This window comes from Symphalangus syndactylus, chromosome 9, assembly GCF_028878055.3.
Source record: "Symphalangus syndactylus isolate Jambi chromosome 9, NHGRI_mSymSyn1-v2.1_pri, whole genome shotgun sequence".
In the NCBI taxonomy this organism is placed as follows: domain Eukaryota; kingdom Metazoa; phylum Chordata; class Mammalia; order Primates; family Hylobatidae; genus Symphalangus; species Symphalangus syndactylus.
The window spans coordinates 12,587,072-12,603,696 of record NC_072431.2 but is presented as its reverse complement, the minus strand read 5'-3'; the positions used below and the strand labels follow the sequence as shown (position 1 = coordinate 12,603,696).

The 16,625-nt window shown below is 34.5% G+C and overlaps 2 long non-coding RNA genes across 2 annotated transcripts in view; one reads left to right on the top strand and one right to left on the bottom strand.

Moving 5' to 3' along the window:
• Positions 1-15,245, top strand: part of LOC134731400 (uncharacterized) — a 68,330-nt gene extending 53,085 nt beyond the window's left edge. The window contains exons 2-4 of the long non-coding RNA XR_010113619.1: positions 13,248-13,431; positions 14,643-14,738; positions 15,097-15,245. This is a non-coding gene — a long non-coding RNA (uncharacterized lncRNA). The remainder of the gene's footprint in view (positions 1-13,247; positions 13,432-14,642; positions 14,739-15,096) is intronic.
• Positions 1-16,625, bottom strand: part of LOC134731401 (uncharacterized) — a 127,109-nt gene that overhangs the window by 21,898 nt on the left and 88,586 nt on the right. The gene's annotated exons all lie outside the window — the stretch shown is intronic.

Below are 16,625 nucleotides of genomic sequence, written 5' to 3'. Positions count from 1 at the left end.
CTCGATGAATTATCATAAAAATGTGAACAGAATTGTAACCTCTAGCCAGGTTGGGAAATAGAATAAAAACATACCGTGGTACTCTAAAGCACTACCCACTCCACCTCAAAATTTACCACAATATACATTTTAATATCATATATTCGATTTACCAGGTTTTGAACTTTATATAATAAAATCATAAAGCATATTCTCGAATAAAAATTGTGGCTTTTTTCATCCTTATAACTCTTTCCTCTGTTAAGATCATTCTGTCTACCCACCCTACAATGTAAAGACACTATTTTCAGAGTTTTACATACGTAAATATATTTTTCTTTAGGACAACCAATTAAGTAGACATTCTTTATATTACATATATTATATTAAATAATATGCATTATTATGTTATTATATCTATTGTATTTCAATTATAGTTTATAATATATATAACACTATGTGATGCAAATCATTGCAATATGTCATTCCTATTATTATATTATTGTTCCTATTATATGTAAGAAATAGGAGGCTCTGAAAGTTGAAATGACTTGTTCATCAACCAGCTAATAAGTTGTATAGCCAGAATCTGGTATTTTAAATGACTTAAAAGTTTATATTGGCTAGATATTAACACAACCTATATTTAAAAATGTTAACAACCCATTCTTTACAGTACAGCAAGATAATTTTTTATTAAACCCTTAATTTCCAAATTAATCAAATTTGAAAAGTTAAATACTGAATGGTAAAGAGTTTTCTCTATTGAGAATTAAACATCTTTTCTCTGTGCTTAAATGATAGGTATTCACTAAATAAAAATGAATAATTGAGCTTGAAGTTTACTTACAATTGCAAAGGACTTTATAGATGGTATCATTATTGGTTTCTCTTTAAAGCCTACATAACATGACACCTTAGTTAATTTACCTGAGAACTAGAAAGCATAGTCACTGGAAAAGTAGCATTTGCATCAACTGGGAAATTTTTATAAATGCATATTCTCAAGCTGCATCCAGATTAATTGAATCTGAAACTATGGAACTGGGGCTCACAATCTGGATTTCACAAGTTTATCCTTACGCATGCTAACTTTGAGAACTATTGCATCAAAATATTGTCTGCTGTAATGCTTGCATGAAGCTGAACTAAAAAGAACTAATTTTACTCATGGCACTAACCCTACAATAATTGCTTTGTTAATATTTGCTAATGGCCAAGTGATAAAAGTATTTTTAGGGATATTGATATAGAATACAGAAGAGAATATGAGAAAGACATATAAAATATGAATGGTTTCATTTAAGTTTCAGTTGGTAAAAGAGGTAGACTGAAAATTCTATTTCAGGATCCTAAATCAATGGAAAGCATTTACATCGGCACTTTTATGAGCTGTTGGAATTAAACTTGAGTAAAGAAGAAAATAGCTAAGGGTAGATATGTGTAGCAGGATCTTATAAAGTTATTTCTTTCAGAGAAAATTGCATTTAAATAATTTTTAAATGAAGGAAAAAATATTTCTTGAAAAAATTGCTTAACGACTATTAAAAGTAACCATTTTAGAGGAGATTACAAAGAACTATTTTTATGTCATGCAAAATGAAGAAAATCGGCATATAAACTATTTCAGTTTTTTTTGCTTATAATTCTGCTTTTAAAGTCCGTTGCTTTCCCTTGTATTGTCTTAAGAGCAAAACTGAACTAAATTTAGTTAAGAATTACTGTGGGTACTAGATAGGAGTCTTGAAAATGTAAATTAATTTATTTCAGAAAGCCTTCCATATTCTCAAATATTCGATGCAGTAGTTTTGACTTGCATATCATTGTGATAGCTGGGCAGTACAAGTCAATTTAGAGATTTGGAAAGAACAACACCCTTCAGACATTACTTACAAAACTTAAAACCTGAATACTAGCCTTTTCTGAGCTATAATAATTTTAATTATTAAACAGGATTTTCAGAGATGTATAATGAAGTCTTTCATCTTATTTGAATTTATATATGTGAACAAGTAAAAAAAACCTAAGTGGCCAAAAATGATTTGGTTAAATAATTGTACAATACCAGTATAATAGAGTGCTATAAAACTAGTATAAAATCATGCTGAAATATTATTCATAGTAATGAGAAAATGTCAATATATTGTTAAGATAAAAAAGATAAATAGTATCATACCATTATATAAAAAATGCATTCCAAGCTTGAGGAAAATTTATTTCAAGACTTTTAACATTGCTTATTTCTGGTTGGTAAGATTACAGCCACTAAGACATGAAAACTATTTGCTTTCCTGTGCTTTCTAATTTTTCTACCATTCATGTACCAGTTCGATAACTAGAACAAAAAGTAATCAAAATCTTTCTTTAAATACTAAGTTTAAATTCTAAATTGTTGAAATAGTTCAAAAAATTATTGAAAGTGATTTGGAGAAATAACTGGTATTATTCATGTTAAATAATAGTTATTTTTGTCTGGTTAGGATAAAGTTTGGAGCAAATAGTTGGAAATGATTGACTAAAAAATGCCCATAATTCTGTTTCGTCAGAATGTGTGAATTAATGCAGAAATATTGTAGTCATACACTAAATAAGTGATTGAGCTGGCTACTAATTTTCAATAAGATAAATAACAAGTTTGGATAAATGTTTAGGTTTTATACTTTGTCCTTCTTTGCCCTTGACACTCTATGTGTGGTCCGGCCAGCTACCTACAGGAGTCCAACATGATGTGGGTGATGTGCGCTATAACCAGTTTATTAAACTAGATTAACTAGATAGGGTACAGGAATAAAGCAATTGATTATTTTTCTCTAATTGCTATCAGCCCTTGTCCCTTGTCAAAAAATTAGTCATATTATTCTTAATTATTTAAAAGTCTAGTCCAATGTAACGATCACATAACTCCAAGCTGTTTTATAACTGACACACTTTCCCAATTCAGGTTTACCTTAAATCTGAAAAACGTGCAGTAGGAAAGGTGACGATGGTTCACATTTTCCTCCACTTACTATGGCCATTCGAGGTCCCTTGAGAGTTTGAGCTCTACCAGAGAGAGGCAGTAAGAAGAAAGCCAGGACATTTTTGACCTTAATTTCTTGTCAGTATCTTTTTGGATGCTGTAATTATATATGATCTTTGGCTCGTTCTCTCTTGGGCTTCCTTAGAAACTGTCTTACTCCATTGAAATTTTATCATTATAAGTTCACTTCACATGGTGATAAATTCTCAGCCTTTTATTTATAACTTCCTTTTTTGCCCCTTGGTTTCCAATGACTCATCTGTCTCATGGGGTTACCTTGCCCATCCAGTCAGGTATTCTTGTAATACCTTTCCACAAAGAACCCAGTTAAGCCTTCTTCTGTGGAGTCACATCTTAGCTATGAAAAACTAGCCCATCATCTTTCTCCAAATTTTGGAAATGCGGGCACTTTGCAAAACAGACTTATTTATTTTCCCTGACATAAGGCAAGGGAGCTCCACTCAGGTTCCTTTGGCTGTGGGTTTCCCCAGGTCGGAGTCTTAGGCCAGTCCTTTATATTTGAAAAATATTTGGGCTAATTATAAATTTGTTACTAACAAAAATATTGTTTTCTTTATCTTCTGGCATTTAACTTTAGATCTTTTTTGTTTGTTCATATTTCCTATCTTCCTGTCTTTCTATGTTGCATTGTGCTTAATATATTCCAATCTATTTTCAAGTTTATAAACTTTCTCTTTGGCTGTGCCCATTTTGCTATATAAGTTTTCAATATTATTGCTAGTATTTTTTATTTCTAAAAAATTCTAAAAATCTGTCTGGTCATGCTTAATAACATCTTGCTCCTTGGTCAACTTTTAATGCCATTTTATTTATCCAGATAATCCATATGTGTCAATTTACATTATTTGTAATTCTAATACTTGATGTTTCTGAGGGGACACTTTTAATTTTTTTCTGTTGAATCTTGCTCCTTTTTGTGTTTGTATTTTGTTTGTATTGGTTTTCGTTGCTTGTTTTGTTTTATGTTTAGCTGATAGTTAACTAAATTCAAACTGATGAAACTAGTGTTTTGTTTCTAAGAGATAATTTGCATTTTCTGCTGCATCTGGAGGTGCTACCACCTTTAATTTACTTATTTGACCTAAGAATTTTCTAGAATCTCTGCCCAGAAATCAGAAATGACTCTTATATACATTGTTTTGAGCTACATTCGCCACAGACGTCACTAATAATAAGGGAGACTTTTAAGTTGAGCATTGTTTCTGGCTATGATGTCTCCCAAAGAAAATCAAGCTCAATCTTAGAAAGACAAAAGAGAATGAATAAATAGGAGGAGGCAATTACCAGTCACAAAATGACCTATTTGAGAATGGCATTGTTTCAGTACTCAGAATATCAGTTAGCTGCATGAAAATTTCAGGTGAAATTCAGAGGAAGGTTCTAAAATATTTGCTAAACTTCCTGATTTAGGCACATAACATTTTTAGCATAAGATAATCATCTATTATTTTTGAAAACTATAGTAGAGACATTCTAGTTTAACTTTTGAAAGCTGATTTTAATTTCACTCACTTTCTCTTAAGTCAGTAAAATGTCGAAATATGTCAAAAACATTATTTGTAATAACACAGTGTACTTTTGGTACATAAACATTAAACATTTTTTTACTATCTGTGATTTTCAGAGAGAATTCTAGTGTCATAACAAATATTTCTACTGGTGACAGTTTTGAGAAAATATTTCAGCCTCTAGCATTTTTATATTGACTCCAGGAACTTTAACTAAAACATTGAATAAAGAGATTGAAAAGGCAAGTTTATTGATTAAAATGAATTTATATTATGTATATTGTGTTGCATGGTAAATAACTATACACTAAAAAGATTTATGAAATTCAGACATTACTAATCAATGTAGGTAGTAACGTGGCCTCCAATTCTTTGCGTCAAGAACTATAAATATTTTTAATTTATTCTCTTGCCTTAGCCTGCAGGATAGCTAGAACTACAGTTACATGCCACCACGTCTGGCTGTCTTTTATTTTTTTTTATTTTCCTTTAGAGACAAGATCTCACTACGTTGCCTAAGCTGGCCTCTATCTCCTGGCTTCATGCAATCCTTCCACTCAACCTCTCACGATGGATATGTTTTCTATTTTTTTTCTCCTTGTCTCAGGTGGTTGAAATTTTGTAAGTAAAAGATCCTAGCAGATTCATAGGGGGATACAATTAAGGATATATCCATTAGATAAAATTACAGAAATGAAAGACAACTGCTGAAACTATTATCAAGAAAGATTTCACATCAGACGTGAAAAATCTAGGACTCTAGAAGAATTCATAGAAATATTCCATGTCTAGAAGGATATGCTGAGTACAGGTATTTCAAACTGACAGAGCACAGATACAAAAGTGCAAAGTTCTAGTGCAGAGTGACATGTAGCTTAGTGTGGCTTTCATGGAAAAGAGAAAAAATTTGAGAATAGTGCCATATGAAGTCACCTGTAAAATGTGGAATTTTAAACTTTGTTTTACTAAAGGAAGAGAATCAGCAGATTTAAAATAATGTCTAATTTCAATAAATAAACAAGCTCATTTACTCTTAATCCATAAATATAAGGACTCTGTCTTAGGAGTCAAGGTTTTAAACTTTGGAAGGTTATAAACAGTAGAGAAATTTTTACTGATTCATCTATAAATATACTTTGATAATTGTCCACATAGTATGCATTGTCTCTTATTGCTTGGTTTGCCTTTCTACGTTGGAGCTCAACAGAAGTCATTTTTTCCTAAGTTTTGGTATTTATACCTCATTTACCAAGAGGATCTAGGAAACAAATATGCATATTTATTGAGTTAGTGCACTTTAATCTCATCATATTTACAAATTTGTGGGAAATTTTACTTTCTGGGAAGAAAGAAAGAGAAATAAACTAATGATACCATACATAACTAAAAATAGTGGAGGTATATTTTTCTATAGTTTATTTGAAGAGTATTTGTCATGTTTCATTCAATAAAAGATAATGAAAACCCTTATCTAAAAAAATAAAGCTACAGTGACTATAAAATTATATCCAATAAAAGAGCTAAGAATTCAGAAACAAATTTACATTTCTACAAAAGCATAAGTTTTAGTAACTTATATTGTCCTTGGTGGGGAAAAGTCAATTTGAGGAGCTTTAAATGTCTCTCTTCAGGTATAAGAAGAGTGATATATTTAAAAATATGAGGCTTACCATTTTCAGCCTTTAAATTGATGCTTACTCTTAAAAAATGTAGTTGTTGCATTAATAATACAGAAGGTATTGTTTCTTTGAAGCTTTCATTCCCAACAGAAACTTTTGGTAGATGTATACTTCAAGAAAATTTACTTTTTACTGGAGACAAAAATAACTTCTTCTCAGATGATTATCTCTTTGAAATGGGACCTTTCCATTGCACTGGGAGTGACAGAAATATAAATAATCAAATTAGTATTCTGGTGAGGCTACAGACAGAGGTAACATTGGCTAGAAAACTGGCCTTCTCCAAAACAGCATGGTACTGGTACCAAAACAGAGATATAGACCAATGGAACAGAACAGAGGCCTCAGAAATAACACCACACTTCTACAACCATCTGATCTTTGACAAACCAGACAAAAACAAGAAATGGGGAAAGGATTCTCTATTTAATAAATGGTGCTGAGAAAACTGGCTAGCTATATGTAGAAAGCTGAAAGTGCATCCCTTCCTTACACCTTATACAAAAATTAATTCAAGATGGATTAAAGACTTAATTGTTAGACCTAAAACCATTAAAAACCTAGAAGAAAACCTAGGCAATACCATTCAGGACATAGGCATGGACAAGGACTTCATGACTAAAACATCAAAAGCAATGGCAACAAAAGCCATAACTGACAAATGGGATCTAATTAAACTAAAGAGCTTCTGCACAGCAGAAGAAACTACCATCAGAGTGAACAGGCAACCTACAGAATGGGAGAAAATTTTTGCAACCTTCTCATCTGACAAAGGGCTAATATCCAGAATCTACAAAGAACTCAAACAAATTTACCAGAAAAAATCAAACAACCCCATCAAAAAGTGGGCGAAGGATATGAACAGACACTTGTCAAAAGAAGACATTTACGCAGTCAACAGACACATGAAAAAAATGCATCTCATCACTGGTCATCAGAGAAATGCAAATCAAAACCACAATGAGATACCATCTCACACCAGTTAGAAAGGCAATCATTAAAAAGTCAGGAAACAACAGGTGCTGGAGAGGATGTGGAGAAATAGGAACCCTTTTACACTGTTGGTGGGACTGTAAACTAGTTCTACCACTGTGGAAGACAGTGTGGCGATTCCTCAGGGATCTAGAACTAGAAATACCATTTGACCCAGTGATCCCATTACTGGGTATATACCCAAAGGATTATAAATCATGCTGCTATAAAGACACATGCACACGTATGTTTATTATGGCCCTATTCACAATAGCAAAGACTTGGAACCAACCCAAATGTCCATCAATGATAGACTGGATTAAGAAAATGTGGCACATATACACCATGGAATACTATGCAGCCATAAAAAAGGATGAGTTCATGTCCTTTGTAGGGACATGGATTAAGCTGGAAACCACTATTCTGACCAAACTATCGCAAGGACAGAAAACCAAACACCGCATGTTCTCACTCATAGGTGGGAATTGAACAATGAGAACACTTGGACACAGGGCAGGGAACATTACACACCAGGGCCTGTCGTGGGATGAGGAGAGGCAGGAAGAATAGCATTAAGAGAAATACCTAATGTAAATGACCAGTTAATGGGTGCAGCACACCAACAGGGCACATGTATACCTATGTAACAAAGGTACACGTTGTACACATGTACCTTAGAACTTACAGTATAATAAAAAAAAAAAAAAGAAAGACAAAAAACAAAGAAAACTGGTCTTTTGTCCTGAGATTTGTCCTTTCCCTAATCTAATTAGACCCTGGCCCCTACTTAACCACTGTTGTGACCCAGCCTTGGACTTTGACACTTCAGATACGTTCTGTTACACTCCACCCTTCTCTTCATTTTCTACTTATAGTCAAGTTTTAAATAACTTAAAAATCAAAAAAGTGATTAAAGATTGATGAGCTCTGGCAGCTGGTGAACTCTTACTGGAGAGAAAATTACCATTAACATACAGATAAGTAGGGTTCGTATTCATCTTTAAGGCTATAACAACTGCATATGTGCAAAAGTTTGGTGGTCAGCATATAGACTTCTGTCACTTCAAAGTAAAGGCATCAACTCAGTGGCAAAGTTTACTTCAATGTCTTCTGTATTAGTCAGAGTTCTCCCGAGGGACAGAACTAATAGGATATATGTATATATGAAAGGGAGCTTATTAGAGAGAATTGGCTCGCAGGATAACAACGCAAAGCCCCATGATAGGCCATCTGCAAGCTGGGGAAGAAGAACCCAGTAGTAGTTCAGTCCCAGTCCAAAAATCTCAAAAGCCGGGAAGCGACAATATGGCCTTCAGTCTGTGCCTGAAGGCCAGAGAGCCTCTGGCAAACCACTGGTAAAAGTTCAAGAATCCAAAGGCCAAAGAACCTGGAGTCTAATGTACAAGGGCATGAGGAACAAAGGGAAGCATCCAACATGGGAGAAAGATGAAAGCCAGAAAACTCAGCAAGCCAGCTTATCTCACCTTCTTCCACCTGCCTTGTTCCAGCCAGCTGGCAGCCGATTGGATGGTGCCCTCCCACATTGAGGGTGGGGCTTCCTCTCCCAGTCCACTGGCTCAAATGTCAGTCTCCTCTGGCCACGGCCTCACAGACACACCCAGAAACAATACTTTACCAGCTATCTAAGCACCGTTCAATCCAACCGAATTAACATCTATTATTAACCATAATACCTTGTGAATAATTTTTCAAGAAATGATTTTGAGAGTTCAGTTCTTAGAAATCAAATGGTTCTTTGAAAACTCTGCAAATGTGAGCAATTTAAAGCCCAGAGTCCTGCTGTGAGTGCTAGTGCTATGTCTTATAACTCTTATAAAATAATATAAACAGTATTACTTTTCCTATATTAATTAGTCACTATGTTTAATTTCTAATAAACAAGTAAGATATTTTCATGTGTAAGTACTGTAGTCCCCCCATCAGTGGTTTTGCTTTCGGCAGTTTCAGTTACCCACAGTTAACAACAGTCAGAAAATATTATAGTATTTTGAGAGAAAGAAGGAGACCACATTCACACAAATTTTATTACAATACATTGATACAATTGTTCTAGTCTATTATTATTGTTGCTGTCCCTAAATTATAAATTAAACATGATTATAAATGTGTATGTACACAAAAAATATATTAATGTGGTTTTTCTGTTTTTCTTTCAAAATACTGTAATATATTTAGACAAATAGTCAGACATTCTTCACCTACTAGTTTTACTACCGTGTCTTCACCACTCACCAGACAGGCTGAATGGGGCTCCTGCAGCAAGAAGCTCTGGAAATAATCCAGGAAGCAATAAAACCACTCTGGGTGCTCTTTTTCCTCAGACTAATGTGACTGACCCCTCATTTGATGAGAACCCTTTTGTAGACTCTGCTGATATTTTCAGTGGGAACAGTTGAGTGTTGAGATGTTTGCTCAAGAAAGAATTGCAGAAGCTACTACAGCAATGACATCTTTAGGGCTAAGTAGCCAGACCTGTCAGCTTTGCACACTTGAAATGCTGGTATGTCTCATGACCACCCTCCTGCTCTTGGTGATGTTCAGAGACCGGGGAATTAATGTTACCCCACATCTCTAGATTAAATAACTTTTTCGGAGGGAACAAACAAGGTAGGTAGAAGGGCAATTTGTATTGTTCATGTTGATCACGTTTGGAGAGACACAAATTTAGGTGTCCATTCACCTCTGTGATGGCCTTTTATGCCCATCCTCACTGGGCCTTGTGTAGTTATGTGCATCCTCTATGCGTTTCCTTTACAAGTTTTAGATATTGACATAGATCCTCAGTAGCAGTCAGGACCCTCCTGGGGCAATTTTGGAGATTGTTGGTAAATCTTGTGTCCCAGCAGAACTTAGTGGTCAGAGGGAAAATAAATGTATTCTGGCTCATTCTGGATAATATGTTTAGACATGACAGTTTGACCCAACAAGCAGGATTTGATTCAAGGGGGTTAAAATCTTTTTTTCATTCCTGTTCCATATATGAACAGGTATTGGCAAACAGTCCTATGCAGCTGACTCAAGCAAATATATCAAAAACTTTCACTCACTATTAAAGATCTTAGCACATCATCCTCAGATGGGTTCCCCTTAGCAATTTGCCTTAGCTCTCTAAAACGATATTCTGTCTCCTGCACAGATGCTGTTAATTTAAAGTAGAAACAGCATATTAATGCTAAATGAATTCTGAGAGGCACTTTATGTGCTTCGCTGGATTGTTTTCTTCTGTGTGATTAGCATGCCTTCATTCACCTTCTCACTGGCTTGTGCTCTCTGGGAAAATATACAACCCTTGACATAAGACCCAATACATTTAGTTCCATTAATAAAGCCTTCCTTGGGGCATAAAGTTATCCTATTTCATCATTTCCCATGGATTTCCTTCCACTGATAGAAATATCTGAGACCAACAGCATGCTCTACAACCTCGTGTTTACCCTTAGAAAAATGCCAAGAGCTAGGCTTCTCACTGAGGAAAGATATGTACTGAATACTGCTGTGATTTGCGTTTCCCTCCAAACTTCACACTGAAACTAATCACCAATGTAACAGTGTTGGGGTGGGGTCTTTTGGGAGGCATATAGGCCATGAGGACTCTGCTCTCATGAATAGATTAATGCCATTATAAAAAGCTTTTATGAAGACAGTTTGGCCCCCTTTTTTGCCCTTCCACCTTCCACTATTATAAGAGTATATTGTTCCGCTCTTCTGAAAGACATGGCATTCAAGACACCATCTTGGAAACAGAGACTGGATTCTTGCACTTGGTGGTGTTTTGATCTTCCCAGACTCTAAAATCATGAGAAATAAATTTCTGTTCTTTGTGAATTACTGAGTATCACATATTCTGTTATAGAAGCACAATATAAACTAAAGCAAACATCAAACTTAAATATGCACATAAATTTGGAATGTTTGCTTGCTAGACATGGAAATGTATGTAGAGGCAACACTCTCACTGTTTCTCAGTTATAAGTTAATGTCACCTTGAGTGATCCATTCAGGGACCTAGTGAAATTACTTCATGCCAAACCCAAATTTAAAGATTGGAATTTTTCCTTCTGTGCAGACATGGCTCAATGCCATGGTGTCCCTATTTTGGTAATCATATTTTCTACTACTGTTTGTATTCTTTACTACTGCTTGGATTGCCAATTTTATACAATGCTATCGTTAAGTGTAATCAAATTAAACATTAAGATGAAAAAACAAAAATTAGCAGAATGGATAAATAAACATAACCCAAATATATGCTGTTTAAAGCACACTTTAGATTCAAAACACAGATAGATTCAAAGTAAAAGGATAAAAATAATATACCATGCAAACAGTAACCAAAAAAGAGCTGTAGTGGCATAATAAAATCAGACAACATAGCCTTTAAGACAGAATTTATTATACAGACAAAGAACAATATACACATTTAATATTCACTGATAAAGTTTGATTTTCATCTATTCTTCCGCAATTTTTATGTCTATCTTTCTTATTCCTCTATTTCCTTGTTATTGCCTTATTTTAAATGAATATTTTCTGTTTTACTGTTTCAATTCTTTCATCATTTGTGTTCCTATATATTTTTTATTTTGTTATTTTCTTAGTGGTTAACCCGGGATTATACTTAGCATAATAATCAAATTTGAATTAATATCAATCTAAATTCAATAGTATATGACAAATTTATCATGTATAGCTCCATTATTTCCTCTTCCTTTATGCTGTTATTGTGGTGCAAATTACATCTTTATTCATTATGACCCATCAATATAGTTTTATGATTTTTTCTTTTTGAAGTTATTTTTTAAACTGTGTAAAATAAGAAAAGAGATATATTCAAAAATGTACATTTTGTATGTTTCTTATATCAATCCAGTGTATTTTTACCATTGCCAATTCTTTCTGTGGATCTGAATTAATGTTTAGTGTCCTTCGGTTTTAGCCTGAAGGACGCATTATAGAATTTCTTTTACAGCATATCTACTAGCAAAGGATTTTCTGTCTTGTTTACATGGAAGTGTCCTAAGTCCTTTTTGGGGAGAAGGATAGTTCAGCTGTATATAAGATTCTTTGTTGAAAGTCTTTTTTTTTTTTAATTATTTTTTGAGATGGAGTTTTGCTCTTGTTGCCCAGGCTGGAGTGCAATGGCACATCTTGGCTCACCACAACCTCCGCTTCCTGAGTTCAAGTGATTCTCCTGCCTCAGCCTCCCAAGTAGCTGGGATTACAGGCATGCATCACCACACCCTGCTAATTTTGTATTTTTAGTAGAGAGGGGGTTTCTCTATGTTGGTCAGGCTGCTCTCGAACTCCTGACCTCAGGTGATCTGCCCACCTCAGCCTCTGAAAGTGGTGAGATTACAGGCGTGAGCCACCACTCGCCTGGCCAAAAGTCTTTTTATTTCAGCACTTTGAACATATTGTGGCACTGTTCTCTGGCTTTCATAATTGCTGATGAGAAGTCAGCCATTGATTTTGCTGAAGATCCCTTCTCAATGATGAGATGCCTGTGTCTTGCTGCTTTCAGTTTTCTCTTTGTCTTTTGATCATTTGATTATTATGTTTCTACTGTGCATCTCTAAATTTTTCCAATTTGGAGTTTATTGAATTTTTTAAATGTGTGGATTAAAGTTTTTAATTAAATTTTGAACACTGTCAGTCATTTTTCTTCATATTCCTTCTGAAGCTTTCTTTCTTTCCTCACCTCCTGTAATTTATCCAAAAGTTGGTACACTGATGATCTAATCATGTTCCACACATTTCAGGGTTTTATTCATTTTTCTTTATTCTTTTTCTGTCTATAATTTATACTGGATTGTTTCAATTGACCTATTTTCAAGTTTACTCATCCTTCTTGCAGCTTAAATATGCCTCTACGCCCCACAATGCAGTGATTTTTCCTTTCAGTGATTGTATTTTCAACTTCAGACTTAGATATCTTTTAAAAATAATTTTGATCTTTTTATTTATATTCTGTTTGAAAAGACATTATTATCCTGCTATCAGTGTTTCTAGATATGGTTTTATATAGTACTTTGAATACATTTATAACAGGGTCTTGCTCTGTCACCCCTGCTGGAATGAAGTAACATGACCACAGCTCACTGCAGCCTCAATCTCCTCGGCTCAATTGATCCTCCTGCTTCAGCCCCTCGAGTAGCTGGGACTACAAGCATATGCCACTACAAGTAATCAGATCATGGGGGGCAGTTTCCCCATGCTGTTCTCGTGATAATGAGTAAGTCTCATGAGATCTGATTTTTTTTTAAGTTTCTGGCATTTCCTCTGTTGGCACTCATTTTCTCTCCTGCCGCCCTGTGAAGACGTACCTTCCACCATGATGTTAAGGTTCCTGAGGCCTCCCCAGGCATGTGGAACTGTGAATCAATTAAACATATTTTCTTTATAAATTACCCAGTCTCAGGTATTTTTTATGGCAGTATAAGGACAGACTAATATAGACGGAGGAGTCTCACTATGTTACTCAGGCTAGTCTCAAACTCCTGGGCTCAAGTGATCCTGCTACCTCGGCCTCCCAAAGTGCTGGGATTACAAGTGGGTTCCACCATACCCAGCCTATAATAGCTGATTTAAAGGTTTTTTTTCTAGTAAATCTATTCACTGGGCTTCCTAGGGATATTTTCTATTAATTGCTTCCCCCCAATTCATACTGGAAATATTTTTTTCTCTTTCATTACATTTCTCATAATTTTTTGTTGAGTACTGGAAATTTTAAATAACAAAAAATTACAACCGTAGTCATCAACTCTCTTGCTCCCAAGTGTTGGCTGTGGTTGGTGTTTGCTTTTTTAGAAACATTCCTGAATATCCTCATAATATCTCTATTGTGTGTCATATGTTACTACTAATGTCTCTTTTCAGCTGATGTTTAGGCAAAGATTTACTTAAATGCCCTGCACCAATAAGTCTCCCCACCTTGGTCAAGAGGTTCGGTGTATGTATTGGCACACACTTTCAATGTTGTGGCAAGTAGTTTAAAATATTTTCTAAACCTTCACGCCTTCTGTTTGTATAGAACCTCAGTGTCAGCTACGGGTGAAATATAAGAACTTTCTAACATCTTCCTTGGGCATGCACACCATTTTGCAATATGCGTGTTTTTCCAGATTCCCAGGAATATGTCAAAGCTCTTGAAAGCCCTTTACAGGCTACTCATTTCCCAGATTTTTCTTTTATGGTTTTTGGTCTTATTCTTTGCCCCAACTATTATCACTTTCTCAGCCCTCTGCAATTTAAACAATTGCTGCTGATTGTTTTGGAAAATGCCTCAGAAAAAGATTATTCACACTGAGTGAACTCTGAGTCAGGTCAAATTAAAAAAAAAAAAAAGTCCTTTCTAGGTAACTGACAGACAAGTCAAATAGTAACAATTTTCTGAAGGTGGAATTTTTGAGAAACTCTAAATCAAATCCATTCTGTTTTCTCTAGGAATTGCTATGCTGATAATTTTTACAGTTACTGTGATTTCAAGGTTGTTGGTTTCAAGTGCTACTGCAAAGCTGTGCAGAAAGGAATATGAATACGGTAAGTTAAAATTCTTTAAATTGTGATGTTCATACTAATATCCAAGTGTTTTTCTTCACTAAATGCTCCTCATATTTTTGCATCCTATTTGTTAATTGCCAAATTTCTTTAAATTTTGATTTTCATAATTTTTGCTAGTGTTCTTACTGCTTTTCTTGAGGACCAAATTTTCAGATATTCTTACTCATGCATTTTGGAAACTAGAACTGTCTACTCTCCATTTTGTTGATTATATTTGTCTTTTTGTTACCCCTCTCCTCCTCTCAACTGTAAATCTATCTGTCCTCTTCTAATTATGACCCTTCTGCAGATGATGAACCTGAGAATCCTTGTTTTTCTTTCCTTTTTTTCTGTACAGGTCTTTATATTTCTCTGTAGAGCTGGAACCAGATTGGCAGCAAACACTAAGTTGAACCAACTTAGTTGTTCCAGTAAACTTGGAATCAGCATCTGAGGGATTATAGTGAAATCTGAGGGGCCTTCTGTTCCTAGTTCAGTTGTCCTGTGCACTACAATGTCTTTGTGAAAATATATATGAGTTGAGACCCTTGATTCTGAGGTTTCCTTGAATTCTATTTGGTTGAATATCTTGCTGACAGACAGGTCACAGATTTGTGACAAGGCTTCCCTTTCCATCATTCATGTTGTTTTTTCCCCATTCAAAGTGGTATCTTTTGGTTATATCCTGTAATTTATATTTATATTGTAGTTCCATTATCCTAACAATGAATATTATTATATAATGTAGAGTGTAGCTATATTTATGGTAGAATGTTATACTTTTCCTTCATGTGGGTTTCTTAAAATACCATTTTAATATGAAGTCCACCGAAACATGAATGGGTAGTCAGAAGTTATCTAAAGTCTTTTTCGTAATTGAGAAAAAAGTTTACACTACCTATTAATGGTAATGGTGATGTTCTAGTATATGTTAAAATGTCTTCCTTAGAAATGACTATAAATATTTTGAAATATGTATTGCAGTGATATCATCCTAACTCTTATTATTATCATTTTTTTAAATGGAATGGTATCTTAGCAAAATGGAAATAGCACAAGTTTGGAAACAATACGTCTGTATACTAGAACTATAATATTTCACAAGTAACATATCTTTTCATTTTAACTTTTAAAATATTGTTTTCACAATTATTACCTAATTGTGAATAATCTTATACTTGTGAATAATTTAAATTATAATTATTGATTAGTGGAGTTGTTAGAAGGGTTGAGGTAAAGAACATCTTTATACTCTGAAGATACTTCAAAAATGCTTGCTAAAATAATCATCCTCACAACAACTATCAAAGAGTAGTTATAATTTTATTTTTATTTCTATAGTCTTTTTCATTAATGTCTGTTCCACCCAGCATCCGTTACTACATTTCTTTTCCATTCATGCAAAACTTTTTTTTTTTTTTTGAGATGGGGTCTCACTGTGTCACCCAGGTGAACATGCAATGATGTGGTATCAGCTCACTGCAACCTCTGCCTCCCAGGCTCAAGCCATCCTCCCACCTTGGCCTCCCAAGTAGCTGGGATGACAGGCACACACCACCATGCCTGGCTAATTTTTTTGTATTTTTGGTAGAGATGGGGTTTTATCATGTTGCCCAAGCTGGTCTAGAACTTCTGAGCTCAAGCGATTCACCCGCTTTGGCCTCTCAAAGTGCTGGGATTACAGGCGTGAGCCACCATGCCCGACCTAAAACATTTTTGTTGAATATATAAAATGTGACAACCTCTCATATAGATTGGAGCTTGAAAGATGAAATAAAAAGTCAATAATTCTCACCCTCATTGTATGGTGTCATGAATAACACCTGGAACATAATATATATTTAATCAATATTAATTGATAAAATAGATTTATGAATAAATGAATGA